Consider the following 22,315-nt stretch of genomic DNA (forward strand, 5'->3'; position numbering starts at 1 on the left):
GGAAGGGGTGAAAGGAGCACATTTTGTTATTAATAATAAGGTTTCTTTTTCATTCATAACTGAGTTTATGCTCATGAAGTGACTTTTGGTAGATGGGGGCTGGTTGCCAGAGTAACTGACTGTGTGATTAGAACTTGCAGCCCCACCACCTGACTTCTGAGGAAAAGAGAGGTGTTGGAGATTAAAATCAATCATCAGTGGCCCATGATTTAATCAATTGCACCTGTGACATGAAGACTTCACAAAAACCCTGAGCAGTGGGGTTTGGAGAACTTCCAGGTTGGTGAACAAGAACATGTGCCCTGTGCCAGGAGAATGATGCACCCAAAAGTCAGAGACAGAAGCTCCTATGCTCAGGACCCTTTCTGGACCTTTCACCCTGTGTATCTCTTCAACCAGATGTTCATTTATATACTTTAAAATCTCCTTTGAAATAAATTGGTAATACAGGTAATAATAAACAAGTCCCGGCCAAGTGTGGTGGTGCACACCTGTAATTCCAGCCGCCCGGGAGGCTGAGACTGAAGGATCGCGAGTTCAAAGCCAACCTCAGCAATGGTGAGGTGCTTAGCAACTCAGTGAGGCCCTGTCTCTAAATAGAATACAAAATAGGTCTGGGGATGTGGCTCAGTGGTTAAGTGCCCCTGAGTCCAATCCCCAGTACCAATAAACCATCAAACAAATAAATAAAACAAGTCCTTTCCCCCAAGTTCTATGAATCAAACAATCAAACCCTGGGAATCCCTGATTTATCACGTTGGTTAGAGGGTGGGAGGCCTGTACTCATGGCTGCTGTCTGCACTGCTCTCTTGTGGGACTGAGCCCACAGCATAGGGATCCGATACAGCTCCAGGAAGGCACTGTGAAGGTTAAGTTGAATTGAGACAAACTCGTCAGTATTTAGAAAATTGGAGAATTATTTGGTGTTAAAAGTATTGTGAAAAAAAAAAAGATTGTTTTGTTTGCTTTGCTTGGTTGGGTGGGGGGAGTCCACTGGCATACTGAGACTTTTGAGTGTGACCCTATTAGACAGGCGGGTGTTTCAAGAAATTTCATAGACTTAACTGGCCCCCTGATATAAATACCCATGGGTTAGCATAAGGAAAGAGTTTGGAGGACTTGCTAGATTATTTACCAACATCTCAGCATATATTTGGAAGTCAGACTTTATTCCATTCGTTTAATAATAATCAATATTTATTGAGTGCCCACCATACATCATGCATTGAAATAGGTACTGGGGATTACAGAAGTAATGAGACACTCTATCCTTATGCAGTTTGTAGTTTATTGGTGGAGATAGACAAGTACTACAAAACTACACATGCTTGAAATTTAAATTAGGGTAAGTTCAAGGTACATTGAGAGAGTGGAGGATAGGGATAATTAAACCAATCTCAGTGTGCTTCAAGAAAATCTTCCTAAAGGAAAGCGCTGGAAGCAAAAGGGACACATAAAAGAGAGTCAATATTCAAAGAAATTCTAGCAAAGAAAAATACATTCCTTAAGCGAGAAAAGACCTAAGTCCATAGATTCAGAGGGGCACCAGGATCTAGTCAAATTGAACCTTTTAAAAAGTATATGTAGTGGGTGGTAACAGCACAGGTTCTGGAGATAGAGTTTGGTTTGGACTTGAAGTTCCCATTACTTTATTACTTATGAGATATTTGAATTTGGACCAAGTACTCAATCTCTGAACTTTAGTTTCCACATCTGTAAAATGAAAATGATAGTATTTACCCCAAAATATTGCTGTGAAGATTAAATGAATTATTACTATATAAAATGGTTGAATAGTATCCATCATATAGTAAAGGCTTAATAAATATTGGATGATAGTAGGTTGTAAAGATCACTTATTGGATTAAAGAGGGGTAGGGAGAAGCACAATGTTCTGAATGTCTGATCCTATTGAAAATGGAGAAAGGTCAGGAAAAGAATATCTTGGCAGTGAGAAGAGTTGGTCTTTGGTTTTCAAACAATGAAAATAGAGAATTATGCATCAGAATGAGGACAATTGGCAAATGAAGGTAGCCCGTAGGAAAGGAAATTCCAGTAGAACTCTGAATTATTATAAAGGGAAAATGTAACGAATATCTACTTGATCAAATAAGAAAAGAAAAAAGAGGAAAATCAGCAATAAATTGGAGCAAAGTAATAGCACCAGAGGGTATGAGAGGCAAGTTCACTCACATGAAGTGCTTGGAGCATGTAGTTAGGTGAGTTAGCATCATCTTCTTCTTCTACCTCCCACTCTTCCTCCTCCAACTCCTCCTCCTCCTTATCACTTCAATAAATATGAATGGATTGAATTGTTGTACTGAAAAACAGAAACTCCCAGACTGGAATTTTAAAAACAATTCAGTTATATACTGTCCCTCAGAAAAACACTTGGAGTGAAAATGATTAGCTTAAAGTAAAGGGAGAAGAAGCATCTCAGCAGGTAAATGCTAACAATCAATCAATCAATCAATCAATAAAAAGGATAAAATTAATGTTATAAAAGTTTAACTTGAAAGGTATGGAAAAAAGATAAAAGAAGCACAGTTATGTAAAACTGGAAAGCATAATTTATGGGCACGTATAAAGTGTGAATGAGTTTGTATCATACCAATAAAAAACTTGATAAAAATAATAAGAGAAAACTACAATGTGTGTTTCTCAGAATTTGGAATATCACATAGGCAAAAGTAAGTAGGGTTATAGATGAATTGAATGATTTAATAAACACAATTTAATTATGTGTACATATTTGCATATATTAAGTTTACGTATATAAAGATATACAAGATTCAATTATGTACGTTTTCATATCCTTTGATTAAAAAATACACATTTTCCTATGCCAAAGGAACATTTACAAAAATTTATCTTATACTTGAAAGGCTTAGTAAATAAAGAAGGAAATTTTTTGTCTTTACAGATTATATACAAATCATAAATTTAAGTAAAAATAGATGATAAAATATATCCAGAGTAATTTCTTGCTAGGAAATTAATGCTCTGAGATTAGCCATGTATTAAAAGAGGAAATCAAAAGTGATATTGCAAAGTCTCTAGAAAGAAAAGAGTACTATTCCTCCCCTGAACCTACATGCTCTTGTGACTGGCACCATTCAGGGCCCAGTGAAGCCATTCCCTACTCTGGATGCAAGAGATCCTTGCCTAAGAAGTATAATTTCCCAGGTGCACCCACTGTTCATTTTCTTGCTTGTCTTAGTGTTTTGACATGTGGTTCTGGGGAAACTCACATATTAGAATGGTGTTTGCAATAAAAGTATTTGCAACAGTTGCACATGGTGCCTGAAAAGCATTTTGCAATACTGAATAATTCATTCTACTCTTATATTTGTGCACATGAAAGTCTAGACGTCACATGGATGAAGTATGATAATTATTCTTTATACTTGCAGTTAGAAAGACATTAAATGCTAGAATTCTAGTGAGTTTTCTTTTGGTAAAATTATTTTAAAATATTTAAGTTTTCAAAAAGATAAAATTTTCAGCTTTAAACCCGTTTTGATTTAAAATTTGATATTTATCAATTATAACTTGTACTTGGCCTTTTAATATTCATGGATAATTTTGAATATTTTAGAAGAAGAAGAATCCTGAAAACTTATATGAGCAATGATTTTTACTTTGCCCCTTTTGACATTTGTTTAGTTTAGGTTTTTAAAAACATATTTTGAGTACAATTACATTTTCTTTTCTTTCTTTCTTTTTTAAAGAGAGAGAGAGAGAGAGAGAATTTTAATATTTATTTTTTAGTTTTCGGCGGACACAACATCTTTGTTTGTATGTGATGCTGAGGATCGAACCCGGGCCGCACGCATGCCAGGCAAGCGCGCTACCACTTGAGCCACATCCCCAGCCCCAATTACATTTTCTTTTTAAGTTAGTACTGTTAACATAAACTCTGTGAAAAAGAAGTCTGGTTATAACAACATAATTAGTGTTGGGGATAAAATGGGGACATGTGAAATGAACTTTAAGGAATAAATATACATAGTGTTCTCACCCTAACAGTAGTCTTCAATTTCTTTCTCTCTGCTGTAAGTAGTATAAAGACCACACTTTTCACATTTTAAAAAAAATCATTGGCTCTTTTTAGTTATACATGATGGCAAAATCCATCTTTATATAATTATACAAGCATGGAATATATCTTATTCTAGTTAGGATCCCATTCTTACAGATGTACATGGTATGGGCAGGTGGCGGGGATTTGATGGGGGATGTAGAGCAACTTTGTAGCAAGTTCAATCCATAAAGCCTGGTTCAGGAACATGGCAAAGCATGCTCTTTTCAATATTCAAGGAGGATGGCAAGGAATAACTCAGGATGAATGTTTTTTGGGCAGCCCTGATCTGGGTTAGCACAGGTGTCTCTGTAAATTCCTCAAGGAGTGTCATGCCTTCCTTATCTTTTTATACCTCCAGATCTGGAACAATTGGTGTAAAGAAATATTTGTTGAACTGGAAATTTCTAAAATGACAAAAGTGACAGAGTTTGCTTGTTACTGTGTAAGTGGCAATGTTGACCAGTGCTGGCTCTTTAGCCAGACTGCGGGTCCTGAGCCTGTTTGTGCTACTTTTTTTTCCTGGGTACCCTTGTGCAAGAACTCCATTTCTCTGTGTCTTGGGTTCTCTTGTCTGTAAAACACCAGCACAAACCTCAGAGGGTTGATGTAAAGACTAATGAGTTAATACACTGAAAGTGCTCAGATCAGCTCTTGGCTACAGCAGACCATCCACATTTGCTTTTATTAAATGGAATCCACCCTTGATTCATGTCAACAAACATTCATTGAATGTCTAAGTTGCTGGAAGGCAAATGAATGTCTATCACATGCCAGGCGTCTTGCTAGCTATGGATACCAGAGTACTCAGGGCCTAGCCCTCGTCCATGTGTATGTAGTAAAGAATACAGGGCCTAGCTTCTGCCTCATCCATGCATATGCAGTAAGGAAGGAATTTTGGATAAGCAATAGAGTGATTACAGAACAGTTTATTTTACAACTTGGTCCTAGGAGCTGCAGATGGCCCATAGGAGAAACCCCTGACCCCCATCCCAGTCTTGGGCCATGAGGCATTATTTCCTAACAGAGTGGAATGGAAAAGTTAGTGTTTTAAGGGAAAGACCATGGGGAAGGGACTTACACATCTAGATGACTGTCTACTGCTCCTCTTTGTGGTGGCAGTAGTGGCATCAGGAAAGACCCCCACCTATGGCATCCCCACCCATGTTAGTCTGCTATATTCTTTACTATCTAAGGGTCCTTTGGTGTTCCTGTTTGTCTTAGCTTATACACTAGCAAGCACTACCTCTGGGTTTATAGGGTGTGGGTTTATCTCCTGAAACAGTCCTTCCTCTCCTAGAGCCTTCCTTACAAGCTTCCTGTTTCCATCAGAACCAACATATCCTGTAAAGGCTTTAAGCTCATGGATTAAGCATGTGCAAGAGAAGAGACAAATTGCATGGAACACTCTCCAAAGGAGTTCTTTTTTTCCTCCTTTTATTTTCTTACTTCCTTCCTTTTCCACCCTTATCTCTCTGCCCCATTCCCCACTTCCCACAAATTCAGACTTCCTTAGTAGATTCCAAACCAGGATTTCAGAGATCTTGAGGCATCCTGGTTCTCTGTGAGGGGCAGGGACTCTCACAGGTCTACATTAGCTTTGAATAAAGCTGATATTTTGGTACAAGCAGTATAAAACCTATGGGTAGTTTGAAGAGCTACAAAATCTGCCTGCTGCCTTACAAAATCCAGATCTATCTGGCAGAGAAACTAACATTGTGCAACAATCACTTATTGAAGTCAGGGCAATAAAGAATTTGCTGAAATATTAAATGTGAAATGAGAGGGGATAATTATTATTAATTTTATAGTGTGTGAATTAGAATCTCTGTCTCCATCCTGCCCCCTCACACAATAAGGGTCTTGAAGGGATGGAACCCAGGACATGTGATTTTTATAGGCATTAACAAATCTGAAGAATGAGAAAAGATGAATTCAGAAATATTGTTTAGAGAAAGTTGTACATCAGAACTGTCTGTCCATCTATCTATCATCTCTCCATTCATCTATTTATTTAACACATTGAATCATGAATGCCTATCACTTCCAATGATGCTATTTCTACATCCTGGATACTTGTGGATGAACATGTATCCATTGCCCTCCCCTCCACAGAGAACAGAGGCCTGAGCCCATAGTCACAAGGTACATTAAAAAGTGTTCCCATGTCTGGAGACACACTGAACCCTTCTTGGTGACATTTCCATAATACATTGAGCTAAATAGGAACTTGAAGGGGAAATTGAGACTTTCTAAGTGGATTTGTGGGAAGGAATTTTGGCCATAACTGTGGGAGAGAATGAGATGACCTGAGAAAAGGGTAGCTCCCTGTGTAGGGGCTGCAGGGAACAATGAAAGATACTGCACAAGGAAGCTAAGGAGTCCAGTCACTGTCCCAGGGAGGTGGGAGTTAAGGTGAAGGGATTAAGGCAGAAAGCACAAGATGAAACAGTAGACATCTAACTGTGGAAATCAGATCAACAATACAATACTCATGGTTTTCTTACAAATGCATAACTAACATGAAGGATGAAGAAAGGAAAAGGAATACTTTAAAGCCTAGTGTTGAGGAAGGAAGAAGCAAGTTTTGTAGGAGTTCTGGATTTTTCCTTTAAGCTGGGCATTTTGAGGGGATAGAAACCCTACCGAGAACCTATAATTCCAGATAATGATTTTGTCCACACGGTGATCCAACAGGGAAAATACAACAAATAGGGGACACAGGGTAAGTAGAGCTGAAGTCCAATAACTTCTGTTTTGTTTTCCTGTTTGGTTTTCGACAGTGATTGAATTAAGTTCAAGGTGCCAAAGCCTCCTTTCTCCTTGGACTGCTTGTACCAATCTTGGCCTCTTTGGGATTCGTCTTTCTGTAACAAAGAAGGAAGAAAAGAATGCTGACTGATTCTCTGGGGCTGGTGCTCAGTGCTGGAAGGGCACAGATTTTGGTCTGCATGGAGCTAGTTATCAGTTCCACTTCCATTAAAAATCATAGTGTTTTACAGGAGAGCCCCAGATAGCCTTTTCTGGGGTCACATGAAGGATGCATGCATGTGGCCCAAGCGTGTTATTTTCCTGACTTAGCAAGCTTGCCTTGCTCCCCGTGGGTCCTCCCGATTGCTGCTGTAAAGACGGGAGGTAATGGAAAAATAATCCAGAGAGAAGGGAGGGGAAAAGCAGAGGTATTTCTGGTCATCGGCTCCTGTTGCTTTTGGCACTTAAAAAGTGAGATTCCCTGGCTGCCTGTGGCCGTCTCAGATGGGTAGGGGAGGCCAAGTGCAGGGGACATTCAGGAGCCCTTTCAGGTTCTTTGGCCATTTCTGCTAAGCTTTGTTATTTGTTTACTTTTACATTTCAGTGGTTTATAATTCATGGACACAGGTGTGGAGAAAGGGAAAGGAAGGGGTGGCAGCTTAGATGTGGCTTCTAGGTCTCAGGACAGTTTTTCCCTATGATGGAGAAATTGGACGCTGCAGTTACAGTATGTGGCCACTAGGCGGCAGGCTCTAAGTGTGGCCTGACGCAGAAGTGGCTTATTGGTCAGCTAAATCCTACAGAAGATGGCCTGGGGTTCAATAAAACAGAAGGCTTCCAGGAACTATGGACCTTAGATGTATTACAATGTCTGGTTTGGCTTTCGGTACTAGAAGTAAATTCTAGAGTCTAAACTGATGCGTTTCAGGTTTCCCCAGCACTGGTCACTAGTGAATGATGAGAATTGGAGCAGGATTGTGCTGGATTCTCAACTCACCTTCTGGTAGAAGTCAGATATATGTGTCTGATGTGGATTCTAATTATTGTCTTAGATTTAGTTCAGTTTATCTTTTCTGCAATTTACTAAAATATTGTCAGTGTTATACTGGTGAGTTCCAAATTCAAGTGCCACGTTTGTTTTACTTGTTCTGCAGCACGTAGCACAGACCAGCAGCTGGGTGTGGTCATTATGTAGGGCATCAGGTAGAGGTGACCTGACCCTGTGAACAGGGAGCAAGCCCCTCCTGGTGTTTGATGCCCCAGGCTTTCTATTGCCAAACTCAGGTCCTGGCCCTGCACCACTGCTGAGAAAGGGAGAGAGGGAGAGAGGGAGGGAGGGAGGGAGGGAGGGAGAGAGAGAGAGAGAGAGAGAGAGAGAGAATCCAGAGCCATTTCCAGGTGATGGAGGATGGAGAGGAGGGGCATTTAACCTGAGAGAGAACAGGCAGCCTTTTTGTTTCTCGAAAGCCAGTCCAAATTCTGCCTTGAATCCTAGGTCAGTTTTGGCACCAAAATGGTTTGCATCAAAATTCAGGTGTTTGAGGTGGGCTACATTCAGCCATGTTGCTTACTCCTGTGAAGCTTGGTCAATTTATGAATGACCCCCTTCCCTTCCCCTCTGCAGATTTCCATTTCCCTCCTGTCCTTTCAACATCTTGCTTCCATGTGCTTCTTTCTTAGCTCTTTCCCTTTCTATTTTCCCTCCCCAACTCTTGCCATTGTGGCCTCAGGACCCATATAGTTTGGATCTTAATGTTTCCCAAAGGCCTATGTGGTAAATGTGCATAGGCAGGTGGTAGAACTCTTGGGAGGTGAGGCCTAGTGGAAGCAAGTTATGTGATTGGAGGTGTCCCCTTGAAGGGAATATTGGGACTCCAGCCCTTTCCTATGTCTCATTCTGCTTCCCAGCTGCTATGAGATAAGCAGCTCTGCTCAAGGACATGCTTCATGCCATGGTGTTTTGACTCACTACAGCCTGGAAACAATAGAGCTAACCAATCATGGACTGAAACTAGGAGCCAAAATGTATCTTTTCTCCTTTAAATTGATTTTCTCAGGTGTTTTGTCACAGCAACCAAATGCTAACTAACACACACTCTTCAGTCACATTCTCCATTATTCTCTAGTATTATAAAGGCTACTTGAGATGGCTAATTTCATGTGTCAAATTGGTTAGGCTGTGGTGCACAACTTATGGTCAAATTCCTGTCTAGATGTTGATGTGAAGGTATTTTTTAGATGCAATTAATACTTAAATCATTAGACTTTGAGTAAAGAAGATTGTCATCTATAAAGTGTTTGTTGGGGGAGGGATTTGTCCAATCTTAGGCCTGGCCTCAAAAAAGACTCAGATCCCAAGAGGAGGAAGGAATTTTTCCAGAATGACTTTGAATCCAAGACTGCAATATCAGCTTTTCTCGGAGTCTCCAGCCTAAGGTCCTGTCTTGAAGATTTCAGACTAGAGAACCCCCCACATCATGAGTCAATTCCTGAATTCTGTCTCCACCCCCACCTACTGGTTCTGTTTCTCTGGAAAGCCCCGTGTAATACACCACTTTCTCTGCTTGATGCCTTGATGTAAGTGCACACTCTTGAGAGCCCCTTTGACTGGAAGCTGCTCACTTTCTGATCTCAGTGCACTAGGGCCTGAAAATACTGTTCTCTCAGTATTTACCACTGCTTCCAGATGTCTTCTGTTTTTATAAAAGCTCATCTTCCATTTGGCCCCTCCAATAAACAACCCATCATTGTCTTTCTTCTAGCATGTTCCAGGCCGTTTCTCCTCATTAGGTCAGATTTGGACCTGTCTCAGAATCATCTTCCCTGTTGCCTGCCGTGACCCACTGAACTTTATATGTAGGCACATGGCTTGTCCTAACAGCCCAGCTCCCCAGTGCTGCTCCAAGGACCCGCATCTCCTCTCCTCTCTTGCCCCATAGTGGTCTTCTCTCCTCTCCAGCTTAACCTCCATCGGTCATTGAGAGCTCTTCCCAGCAAAGTCAATGTTCTCTCCCTTAACTGGCCTCTTGCTCTTTCAGTGTTCTTAAGACCTTCCTCAGACCAAGTGGTCTTTGAACTCACGCACATCTCTGGTCCCTTGGCCTCTCCACTTCTTTCTTGGCTACCACGCTCTTTCCAAGTCTCCCTCCCCTCTGTGCTACACCCCATGGTTCATCGTCTGGACCACCCATCCATCGACAGCACCCTTGGTTCCCTTGTGACACTGTGTCTCTCACTGAGTTATACTCATCAGGGGGACAGAGGTGACATTGATTGTGTTCACCTTAAATATTTAGAGTAGTGCGATGCAAATATGTATGTGTGTTAGAGTCTGTAAACAAGTCTGGATGGCGCCTGGCATATTGCCAGAGGGAGTGGTTTGTGAAGTAACGCCAGCGAGCCATTAAGTGTGGAGATTCCTTATTGGTTGACTGATGTATCTAGTTTATGCTAATTAAGATAAGCTGTGTGGAATGTATAAATACCACTCCTGTCCTACAATAAACGGCTTCCACTCCTGCTGCATTAATCTACACAAGTTGTTCGTCATCCCCCCGGTTATTTTGCTGCAGCCAGACTGTGGCATATGTGTATGCACATATACCAAAATATATGTACAAATATGTATCTATACTTAATGAAATGCATATATATATATATATATATATATGCACATATTTGCTTAATGAATGAATTTCACACATGCCCAGCAAAATCCAACTCTGGCTCTTCTTCAAGTCATTTCCTTTGGTCTTATACCTGGGAAGCATAGTAGGGATAAAAGGAATCATAAAACCATGTTGATGATGTTTTTATTAATTTTTTTTGTAGTTGTAGATGGACAGCATGCCTTTATTTTATTTATTTTTATGTGGTGCTGAGGAATGAACCCAGTGCCTCACATGCCCAAGGCAAGTGCTCTGCCACTGAGCTACAGCCCCAGCCCCAGCCCCATGTTGACTATATTTAACTGTGATTTTTTTTCACTACAATTTTTTTTTCTACTGAGAATTTAATACAGGGGTGCTTAAGCACTGAAAATTATCTCCAGCCTTCTTATTTTTTATTTTGAGACAGGGTCATTCTAAGTTGCTTAGGGCCATGCTAAGTTGCTGAGGCTGGCCCCAAACTTGTTATTCTCCTGCCTCAGCCTCCCAAGTCAGTGGGATTACAGATGTGCACCACTGTATTAAATTACAATTTTATAAGTAGAATTCATGGACTTCTAACTCAGAACTCAGCTTCTCCTCAACTGTTTCAGGTCAGGTCCTTCTCCTATCACACTTCTGCCTGGTTCAAACCTTCTTCCTCTATCACTTCCGGTTTCCTCTTAATATTTCAGGCCCTGATTCTTACAGTTCTTACTCACAATTCATGAGGAAGAGTAAAACTATCAGGGCTTATCTTTCCCTGCATTCCCTGAGCTGCTTCTATACTTCCCCACAGCTTTCTACACCTCCCCTTGCCTCCTACCCCCTCACCTCCTAACAGGTAGACATGCCACCTTTTCCCAGCCAACAAGAACCTTTGAGGATGGACCCTTCTAGAATCTCAGAAAGCCCCATTTCCTGCTCTTTTCCAAAAAGACGGCTGTCAGCAGTGTTGAGTCTGTCTGCCCCTGGTCAGCCAGGGTTATGAGAGAGAGGGGAGTGGGGACCCAGGAGGGATCATGTTTCCTGACTTGGGGCCCCTGATGGTAATAGGAGCTTGTGAGGCCATGCCCTCCCCACCTCATGCCCCCGCTGAGCATGTGAGAGAGCTAAGAGGAGCTAAAGGACTTGAGGGGTGAGGGGCCCACTTTGGCGAGGCTCTGGGTTGTTCCTGGGGTCTCCTGGTCAGTTTGGCCATTGAAGAAGTTTCTAGCACAATGGTGCTGCTCTCTAGCCAAGGACAGCAATCACTGCATTGGGCTCTTTGTGCTAAACGGCTAAAGACTTTTCTCTGTTCTCAGCCTGTGCAGGTGGCAGAAGGCTGAGCCCAAAGCCCATGGCAGCTCCCAAATGTCCCTACAGGACTAGGGACTTGTTAAAACCCCCTATGTCAAGGCCTTTTTTGGACTGGGATTCAGGATTCTATTTTGAGGCCACTGTTTCAGTGGACATTTCTAAAAGTCACAAAAATGTTGAATAAATGTGAACCTAGGACACTTGCCATTTCTTGCCATGCTCAGCTGTCACTTTTCCATCACAAGGGTCACCTGGGCTGGGCTGATGTAATTTACCTACCTTCAAAACTTCATGTGTTCTGAAGGAGAGTTTGCCAATGCCTTTCTTCATATATTTGGTTTTGTCTGTTTTGTTGTAAATCAGCCCTGAGTTGGCTTCTAATGGCCTCAGAAGTTCTATGTTGGTGGTGGTGGGGGGGTGGTGATAGAGATTTTTCTTTGTAGCTAATTATGAGCTTTCAATTAGATATTCATAGTCTCAATTCATAATAGCTAAGCTATGGAACCAACCTAGGTTACCTTCAACAGATGAATGGATAAAGAAAATATGGTATATATGCACAATGTAATATTACTCGACCACAAAGAATAATAAAATTAGGGCATGTGCCAGTAAATGGATGGAACTGGAGACTATCGTGGTAAATGAAATAAGCTAATTCCCCAATAAACCAAAGGCCAAATGTCCTCTCTGATATATTGTGTGTTAGCATCCATAAGGGAGGAGAGGGAAGAATAGAAGTTCACTGGAGTAAGCCAAGGGTAATGAAGGGGAGGGAGGGATGATTGGAACAGGAAAGACAGTAGACTGAAGTGGGCATAACTTTCCTATGTTCAGACATGAATACAAGACTAGTGTAACTCCACATCATGTACAACCACAAGAATGAGCTCCTAATTAGAAGAGGTTATACTCCAAGTATGTATAATATGTCAAAATATACTCTACTGTCATGTATATCTAAAAAGAACAAATTTTAAAAAATTCATACAGGCTTCAATGGCCAGTCCCTCTGGTTACACTTGCATCCTGTTGTCCCCAGGAGAGAGATGATGACATTCAGACAGAAAAACTGAGGCTAAGGAAAGATGTGCCTGGCTTCTTGGGAAGGTCCTACCCTGTCTCTTGCCCCTGAATCATTACAGCCCCAGATCAGGGGTGCACATCCTGGAGGAGTCCAGTCTCTTATTCTCTAAAAACCAAAAAGAGGTCACTCATTGCTCATAGAACAAACCACCAACCCTCAGCAGGGCAGACAGGTCCCTTTCCAGCTTTAGTCCCACCCCTGCCACTGCATGCCCCCCATCCTGGAAAGGCTCCTGTGCCCTCCTGCACAGCGTCCCTCCCTAGGTCTCTGCTCACTGGGGGAGACCAGTAAAGAGAGCCCCTCTTCTGGAAAGGCTCTGGGTAAGTGTCATTGCCCTGCGGGTTATAGAACCATGAACCCAGATAAGCTGTCTCCTGCAGCCAGCTCTGAGCGCCTCATGGAATGGGACAGTACGTGGCCATCTGTTCCCAGTAGATCCCTGTCTGGTCCCTGGCGCTCAGCGGGAGCCCTGGAAGAGCTCATTGAATGGTGTAGTGGTCCAGGGTTTGGATGAGGTTGCAGAGGAGACCAGAGAGGACTGACAGTCCCTGCGTAGCTTTTGTTGTCTGCCTCTTTCTCAGCCTCAACCGAGATGTCCTCAATTCGCTGTGTTGCACCATGAGCATCTGGCCAGAAGGGGTCTCTGCAGCGCAGATCACAAATTTGGTTCTCAAGTCTACAGCCGCAGGAAGCGGCAGAAAGGGGTACCTCCTAGTAAAGAAGTCAGCTGCCCTGACAATCCAGCTGGTGCTCAGTACCGCTGAAGAGAGACCCAGCACCTCCCTTTTCGAGAAGAAATTCCCTCTAAATTTGGCCTTCCTTTGGAAGGTATGTTTCCAGACCCTTGTATCCCCACAGAAGACAGCTTCTTGCCTCTCCTCTCCTATCCCAAATTCACTGGCTCTTTTCTTTAAAATACAATATGCAGAGAAGGACTTTCTCTGTATTACATTGAGTGTGCATAAAGAGAAGTGCTTCCTGAACTGAGTGTTTCTCCTATGGCTACAGGTTAATAAGAACACTAAGAATTCAGAAGGAAAAAAAAAAGATAATGAGAGTTCATTAATTTTTTTCTCATAGTAATTTTTATATAGTCTACCAGTTGTCCAAATACTGTGTTTCTTTACCCATTACTGTGGCACTTCACATGCATAGCACTTTATCTACCACATAGGACACTTATCAGGATGGCTATTATTTAAAAAAAAAATGGAGGAGATGTAGAGAAACAAATCTTTGCATATTTGGTGGGAATGCAAAGTGGTGCAGCCACTATGGAAAATAGTATGAAGGGTTTGTCAAAAAAATTAAAACTACCATATAGCCCAGCAATCCTACTTGTGGGTCTTTATCTAAAAGAATTGAAATCCAAGAACTTGCAAAAATATTAGCACTCTCCTGTTCATTGCAGCACTATTGACAATAGCTAGAATGCAGAAACAACCTAAATATCTTTCAACAATTGAATGGATAAAGAAAATGTGTTATATACATACAATGGAGTATTATTCATCCTTTAAAAAGAAGGGTATCCTGACATATGTGACAGCATGGATAAAACATAAAGGACATTATGCTAAGTGAAAGAAGCCCATCACAGAAGAGTTCACTGATTTTGTTAACATGTAGTAAGCTCATCTTAGTCATCTCCTGTAAATGATTCCCTGATCCATGGGAACTTTTATGAATGTGGTCTACCAAGAATGAGAACCTAAGTATTAACTGCTGTTTGTTGAGCACTTATTCTGTGCCAGGCCCACGGTGAGGCAGTTGATATTTTTCATTCCATTCAGTGGCCCAGCCTGGTAAGTATGGAAGGCAGTGTGCTGTGTGGTTGGGTTCAGGCTCTGGGCCACACCACCTAAGTTCAAACCTGGTTTTGCCAATTATCAGCTGTGGAGCTTCCTAACTCCCTCTTGGTCTCTGTTTTCTCATTTGTACAAAGTGGATAATAACAGTATGTAAATCAGAGGGGTTTGTGAGGATTCAGTGGCCTAAGAACTAAGAACAGAGGCTGAAAGATAGTCAGCAATCACAAAAGTATTGCAATCTATCCTTCATCTGCATGCTCAGATTCAACCAGCCAGCCTTGGCTTATATATGATATAGTTAGTTCTAGGATGATTGCATCTATACTAAACAGACTTTTCTTCTTGTTATTATTCCCTGAATAATAAAGTATCAAAACTATTTACATAGCATTTGCATTGTATTAGATATTATAAATCATCTAAAGATGATTTAAATAATATGATAGTATGTGCATATTTTACATGTGAATGTTATATTTTATACAAGGGACTTGAGCACCTACAGATTTTGGTACCTGCAGGAGGTCCTGGTACCAATCCCAAGAAGATAACAAAAGATGATTGTATTTTTGTTCTAAGATATACAGAAAGGGAAATTGAATCAGCAAGGTTAAATAACACATCTGCGCTGGAGTTGAATCCAATTCCTGTTTTGTACCAAAGCTCAGTCTCCTCAGCTACATGGGCACGTATATAAACAGGTTGGTTGTGTGGGAACTGGGTTAGTAACACAGCTACTTGGTTTTGCTGCACCCTGACCTTTTGTTGAGGCCTAGATACTAACTTGTATTGGCTGATCAGACAGGAGGGCTTGAGGCGCCTCAGCATATTCTTGTTCCGCACCCTTCCCAGTTGACCTTCAGAGGGCGCCATTGAGCTATGTTCATGGCGTTCCAGGCAAAAGGACCCCACGGTACAATTTGAAATTACTCATGTTGAAAAGAAAAACTCAAAGGCTGAAATCCAAACTACCAAGACTTTTATCTTTATTACAAAACAGATCTTTCAAACAAAATCGCTCCACGGCAAGAATGAGAGGACTTTTCAGAAGTCAAGGTTATTGCAACTTGTGTTCTTTCTTTTCTTTGCTCATCGTACTTTAAAAATAAAGCTACCTTAAAACAAAACAAAAAAGAAGCAACAAAGACACACACACACACAACTCTGGAGAGGGTATCAGTGTCAGAATCTTCAGCCTTAACCTTGTCAGGAGAGGTGTTTTAGAGCCTGTTTCCATGACAGTATAAAACAAATGTTTAACTCTGGTTCATGCTGACAGGAATCTAATATTGTCAGAGAGCATGGGAGGCCTGGAAAATAATTAGGACCAAATTTTCCTTTACTTATTTGCCAAATTTGAGGTTCTAAACCAGGTCACTTTCCTGGAAGCTTTCAACAGGCAAGGCTACTCTCGTGGAACACCAATAGTGCCCACTTGGGGTGTTGTCCTGTCCACTTCTAGACCCCTGGCCTAAACCTACACTGGCCTCCACAGTCAGCCTCACTGGGTTTTGGACTGGAGTTGAAACCCCAGAGTTCTTGGAGAATTGACAAAAGGCCCACAGTAGCCCTTTTGCCCATGCACAGTGCACAACAGCATGATCACAAAGTATCTCTGTCTCTTCTCTCAGGCATAAACCAAGTGTGAAAGAGAGCCAGCCCCGCTGGAAAGAGAACTCTTCAGGGGCTGGGAGTGTAGCACAGTGGCTACACAGTGCTTGTCTAGCATGTTCAAGGCCCTGGGCTCGATCGCCAGTGCCTCAAAAATAAATCAATAAAATAAGAGAGAGAGAGAGGGAGTGAGTGTGAGCACATGCCCTGGGCATGTGGTTGGGGATGTAGCTCAGTAGTAGGATGCTTGCCTTGTGTGAGATGTGAGCAAGGCCCTGGTTCAATCCCCAGCACTGGGGAAAAAAAAAAATCATCTTTTAAATGAAGAGATAGAGAATGCTCCCAATTCAGTGGCTTTTAGAAGTAACCTGGCAAATGCTTCCAGACCATCTCTAAATGAAAGAGCCTTCAAGCACATTAGTCTGTTTCAGCTCTTCCCCACAATCTCTTATGAGCATCCTTGTTTTCCAGGGTGGAGAGGGTAAAGTGGCTTCCATGTTGCACATCTACTGGAGTGTCTATGTTGAGATTCTAACTCTGCAAATAATCAGAGTTTCCACTTTTGTTGAGCAGCAGGCCCAGGGTCAAGGATCAAATTCACTCAGCTTTTCTTCACCTTTGCAGGGCTTGCAAGGCTGTGCAGCAGATAAGAGAGCTTTTGCTCTGTCCCTCACCATGTCTCCTCCCACTCTCCCAAGTTCAGCCTTATCAAAAAGCCCTCACCACTGGCAGACAGATCAGGGCCAACCTGAGGTAGGTGTACCAGCAGGCCTCCCACATCTCCTCCAGGGTCCCCCATTCTGCTCTTAGTGTTCCTAGCTTCACATTCAGCTGTTTGTCTCCCACAACCCTAGCCTGAATTCTGCTTTGTAAAATGCAGACCCTTCCAGGAAGGATGACTAGTTTAGTTTCTGATATCTTCATGTGATTTAGTTTATATTCCTTTCTTGACTAGAAAAAAAAAGAGCAGGAAACAAAAGGATAAAAGACAGAAAGTGAAAAAGGGATGAGGGACTGTCTTCCAGTTTGGCTCAGGGCAGACTATCTTGAGCAAGTGGATTCTGAGACCACCCACCATGAAATAAGGTGTGTCCCCGTATAGCATCTCCTGATGCTGACTTCAAAAAATAACTCGGTCTCCCCTCCCAGCCCTACCTGCCTAATCTGAATATTTGATGTGATCTAACAGTGAGATGTGATCTAACAGTGCAGGCTGCCCTCTGCCAAGTGGTATGGGTAATCTTTAGCATTCTTTGGTAGCAAAGGAAGAATCAGACTCTACTATGGAAAATACCTAATTCTGTTTTCAGTGGGGGTCACTTGCAAAAATAGCCTTAAAATGTATTTTAAAAAAAACAAACACCAAAAACCATAGCCATTTAAATGATTAAGAAAAGAAGCTGAGTCCATAAGCTTTTTTTTTTTTTTTAAATAAACAGACTTAATAGTTTGCAGGTTGGGCCAGGGTTTTTCCCTCTTTCGTTTATTTCTGAGATGTTTTTGAATCTTACCTTTAACAAGAAATTTCACACCTCCCTCTGAATTGTCATAACCTTGAATGCTGAGCTCAACCTTATTGAAGGCTTGAGGGAACGGCTTCAGGTTCTCTCAGCAAATGTAATTGTGAGAACTGAAGCCCTGGAGAATCTTCAAGCTACAAACACCATGCAGCTCCATTAGCATCCCTGATTCAGAGACCACTTCTTAAAGGCCTCAGAGGTGTGATCATGTGGGACACATCTGAACATCGTCTGGGGTCACTGGGCAACCCCAAACACATGCAGCCTGGCCGGGGGGACCATGTGTATTTCTTACCCTCTCCAGGCAGAAGGCAGCTGGATTCTAACTTACTTCAAACAGGTCACACTTGGTGACTTGGAGCGCAGACGGGGCATTGCGACGTCAAGCAGCACTCTTTCCTCAGCACTGTCCCTGCATGTTCCCTCAGCCAGGGTGGTCCTGATAAGAGCTCCGTAGCCAACAGAGAATTTTTTGCTCATGAACTGCTTTCAGTGGTGGCTCTTGAGCTCACTGGGGGGTACAGGAGCTAGAAGATGTGAAGGAGGTGAACAGGCCCTGGAGTGTTATGGTGCAGCCTCCCCATCGCCCCCCCCCCCTTTACTTTTCCTTCCTACTGTTCCCATTTGGGTGGCTTTCCTTGTTTGTCCTTTTCCCTATAGGTGATAAAATCCACTCCACCCCACACAACATCTTCAACAAGGCTGAAGAGGGGCTGGCGTGCTCCTTCTGGTGGCCATTCCTTATAAGACATGTGGGGGAGACTGTTTCCCAAATTAGCAAGAGAAGCTGGGTTTCCTTTGAACTCTGGGATGAGCTGGCCTAAAGACCTGGCTAGGCTCCCAGCCTCCCTGAGTCCCAGGGCCTGTGGGGGGTTGGAGCCATAAGTAACTAGCTCCCACTGTGGTACCAGTATGCCCAGCCAGGTTGGGCTGTGGGGCAGCGTGGGGGTGGGGAGTGGCAGGGCCTGGAATTGAGTCCCTCGGAGCCTTGGCTACCAACTCCACCCACTCAACAATTCATGGCATCTAATTGCTCTTTCCTTTTTATTTTATTTAGTAACTGGGTTCAGCCCAGGAAACTCTGGCTTCCAATCCTTGAGTGTTTTGACTCGGGCACCGTAAACTGTCTGATTTCTTGGACGAACACAATCTTGAGGAATTTTTTCTCTTTACACAATGGCTGGGCTCTGTGAATGTCATGGTTCTCCATTCAGGCCTCGGTCACTTATTTTTCCCTTCCTACAGACGTCAAACTACTTAAAATAAATATACCCTTTGGTTGGGGGCCCTTTCCTTTGGATTACTCACCTTTATCTCTGGAATTAGAAGGCATCTGCTAGCAGAGATAGGGTTTGTACCTGCTCCTGCACAGAGCTCCCACAGATCTGGGGTCAAAGAGACCCCAGATCCTGGTATTGTTGAACATAGCAATTGCATGGGGACCCTGTGCATGGGAGCAGGGCCAAGAGGACTTGGCCCCAGAGGCTTGCTGTGAGAGCTGGCCTTTCTGTGTCTTCATCTTCCCCTTAGAGATGGAAATGGACACATTAACATGTGGTTCTCAGGATGGCCACTAAGGGCCACAGGTTCATAATAACCTGCCTGCATATTTTAGACATTCCAAAGAAGTAAGATAATTGGGATGTTTATACTTCCCTACCCTACCCTCAAATTTATTGGGCTTTCCTTGCCAAAGAAACTCATCCCTGGGGACAATCAGCTGCAGTGAGCCTGACTTGCTAGGGAAAACCAGGAGGTTTTTATCTTTAGTCTAGGGGTAGGAGCAAGCCTGTCTAGTAGACTGAAGTATGAGAGTGCTAGGAACCATGTGGACACCAGGTAACACTGAATGGAAATAGCTTAGTGTGGGAAAAATCTCTGCAAACAAAGTGTTGGAGGAAGATGGAAATTGTTGGGGAGGCAAATGTGACAGCAACACAGTATGTTTCAGAGTTTGGATTTTTTGAGTTTTGAAGTGTTTGCATGTACATGAAGACATAACTTGGGGATGGGACCCAAATCTAAACACAAAATTTATTTGTGTTTCATATACATCTTATACAATTAGCCTGAAGGTATATTATACATTATTTTAAGGAATATTGTGCATGAAACAGTTTCATGTTGTGGAAATTTCTTCCATGTTGCATTATGTTGGTGCTTGAAAAGTTTTGGGCTTTGCAGCATTTCAGATTTAGATATTTGGATTAGGGTATTTAAACTGTAATAGATACCCACACAGACTCACTCTTTTAACCACTCTTTATTGAATGCTTTACTACATTTTGGGAGAAAGATGGCTAAAGACCAACAGACGAGCAAAATGTTAAGTGATGGAAGTTGTCGTTATTCAGAAAAAGAAAGTCTGCAGGGAATCCTGATAGACTGTGTGTCCTGTTTTGTGTGGAGTGATCCTGGGGCAGGGGCATCCCCGATGTCAAGCCAGACCCCGTTCCCACCCAGGCTGCTTGCTGCTCGAGATTGTTGCAACCCCACTCCTGTTGTTGAAGTAGAATATGTGGCCTGGAAGCTAGATTCTACTTATGGAAACATTCAGACTGGCAACTTGAAACTGAGTCTTGCCCAGAAAACCCAATGTGGGCGGCTAACCTACCAAATTCTAGTGCACCTTATTGTCATGGAACCTGTAATGACAGCCACATATTGTGGGATCCTATCTCACTATTAAGTGGGGGAATAAGCAGCAAGAAAGCCACCCCTTGGTCAGCATACATCTCTCTTTCAGTGCTGGGTTCTTTGTTTCCTACTGAAAAACAGTGGCCCAAACTGATCACCCTGACAGCTCACTAGATGCCTGTCCCTCCCTCTTCAGGCCCCAGCCAGCTTCTGCATTGACATCTTGTTCCTCTCCTAAGTACATGGGCTCATCCGATTGTACCTCTCCTTGTGTGAGAAGTTATCCTGTCTCACCAGGTCTGCCCAGTTATGCTGAAATCAAGAGAATCCTGTTGTGTTGAAACTGGTGCCCAGAATGCATCTCTGAGCTCCTACCCAGGTCTTTTCTTCAAAAACAGGAAGTAACCCCAGGACAGTGTTAATCAGCCCCCATACCTAAAGTTGAGATTTCATCAGAGTTCAGAAACTTGGACTAAGATATGGCACATCATTTTATATATAGACCTCTACCACCTGGCCATTTCCTTTTTGTTTCTTCCAGGCTTCTAGATTTCTCCTTCTGCTCTTATCTTCATCCTTGGATTCAGACTCAGTTTTCTTGGGTGAGACCTTCAAAAAAGGACAATGGTGGGCTTGGAGACCCACTTTCTCAAAGATTTCAAGGTCACATTATGCAAGTGGGTGGTCATTTATGGTGGTTGTAAGAAAGGATATGGCCTTGGATTTTCTTCTTATTTTTCTCTTCTTTGTTCTTTTTTCTTTCTTTCTTTATTTTTGTTTTATTTTATTTTATTTATTTATTTTTTTTGACACAGCATCTTGTTATGTTCCTGAGGCTGCCCATGAACTTCTGGACTAAGGCAATCTTCTCTCCTCAGCTTCTCAAGTCCTGGGACTACTACAGGTGTGTGCTACTAGGAATCTTTTATTTGTTATGTGACTTTGTTGATGGTTCATGTATTTCATCACTAGAGTGAAAAATACTGGAAAAATACCAGTTGTGTTATAGGAGGAAAGGTTTTGGCTTCATCTTAAGTGTTGTTCTGGGGTAGATGAAAACCCAGATGCAAGGTCTCAGGTGTCCGGTGATCAAGGCAGGAAGAAAGGCCTCTACATCTCAGCAGTGCCCTTCCTTCACTGGGTTCCTGTCCATCCTTGGTGAGACTCAGCCTGGGCCCATGGGTCTGATGGTGCAGCACAGCCCGGATAGCTGACTGGCCCCTTGTCTGCTGTCTAGGCCACATTCCCTCCCTTTCTCTTCTAATCTCTATACCCTCTGATCTCTCTCCCTCATCTAAATCTGAATTCCTTTCTGTATAAATAAGAGACTTTTTCTGTTGACAGATGGAATGAATAATGAATAAACACATTCCCTTACTCCATCATTGATGAGATATCTTTACTACCCACCCCCCATCCCCTTTGATTATCAGCTGTTGAAAAATATTAGAACATGGAAAGGAATCCAAAGATGAAATGTGTTTGGGGAGGAAAGAGGAAAAGGAGTTTGAGTAAAGACTCAACAAACCCAATTGGGTTTCCCTTTGAGATTCTATTCTTTCTCTTCCTTAGGTGCTTTGCAGAGGTGTTTTAGGGACCTGACTTTCTTTTCCCAGCTCTTTGCTGTCATCTTATCTGTCCCAAGACCATCTCTGGGTTGGGATGCCTAGTGTGTACTTTCTTGGAAATAAGCATGTGGCATTTCCTGAGGCAAAGCCTCTGGGTTCTTCCAGGCTCTGCAAGGACTTGTGGCCTGGAGGAGTGGTGACAGATTGGGTCATGCAGTTCCCTCTGTGAGAGAAGTTAAGAAAGTTTACAGCTTTGTCTTGGGACATTTGCTGAAGTCAACATTTAAGAGACACATCACATCT

The 22,315-nt window shown here is 42.5% G+C and overlaps 1 long non-coding RNA gene across 1 annotated transcript in view; it reads left to right on the forward strand.

Annotated features, from left to right (window-relative positions):
- The window catches only part of LOC124085131 (uncharacterized), a 53,235-nt gene that overhangs the window by 25,171 nt on the left and 5,749 nt on the right, over positions 1 to 22,315 (forward strand). The window contains exon 6 of the long non-coding RNA XR_009225756.1: positions 21,260 to 21,348. This is a non-coding gene — a long non-coding RNA (uncharacterized LOC124085131). The remainder of the gene's footprint in view (positions 1 to 21,259; positions 21,349 to 22,315) is intronic.

The sequence above is a fragment of the Marmota monax genome, unplaced genomic scaffold (genome assembly GCF_021218885.2).
Source record: "Marmota monax isolate L192 unplaced genomic scaffold, Marmota_monax_Labrador192_F-V1.1 WCK01_AAM20220418_F8-fsc00062, whole genome shotgun sequence".
NCBI lineage: Eukaryota > Metazoa > Chordata > Mammalia > Rodentia > Sciuridae > Marmota > Marmota monax.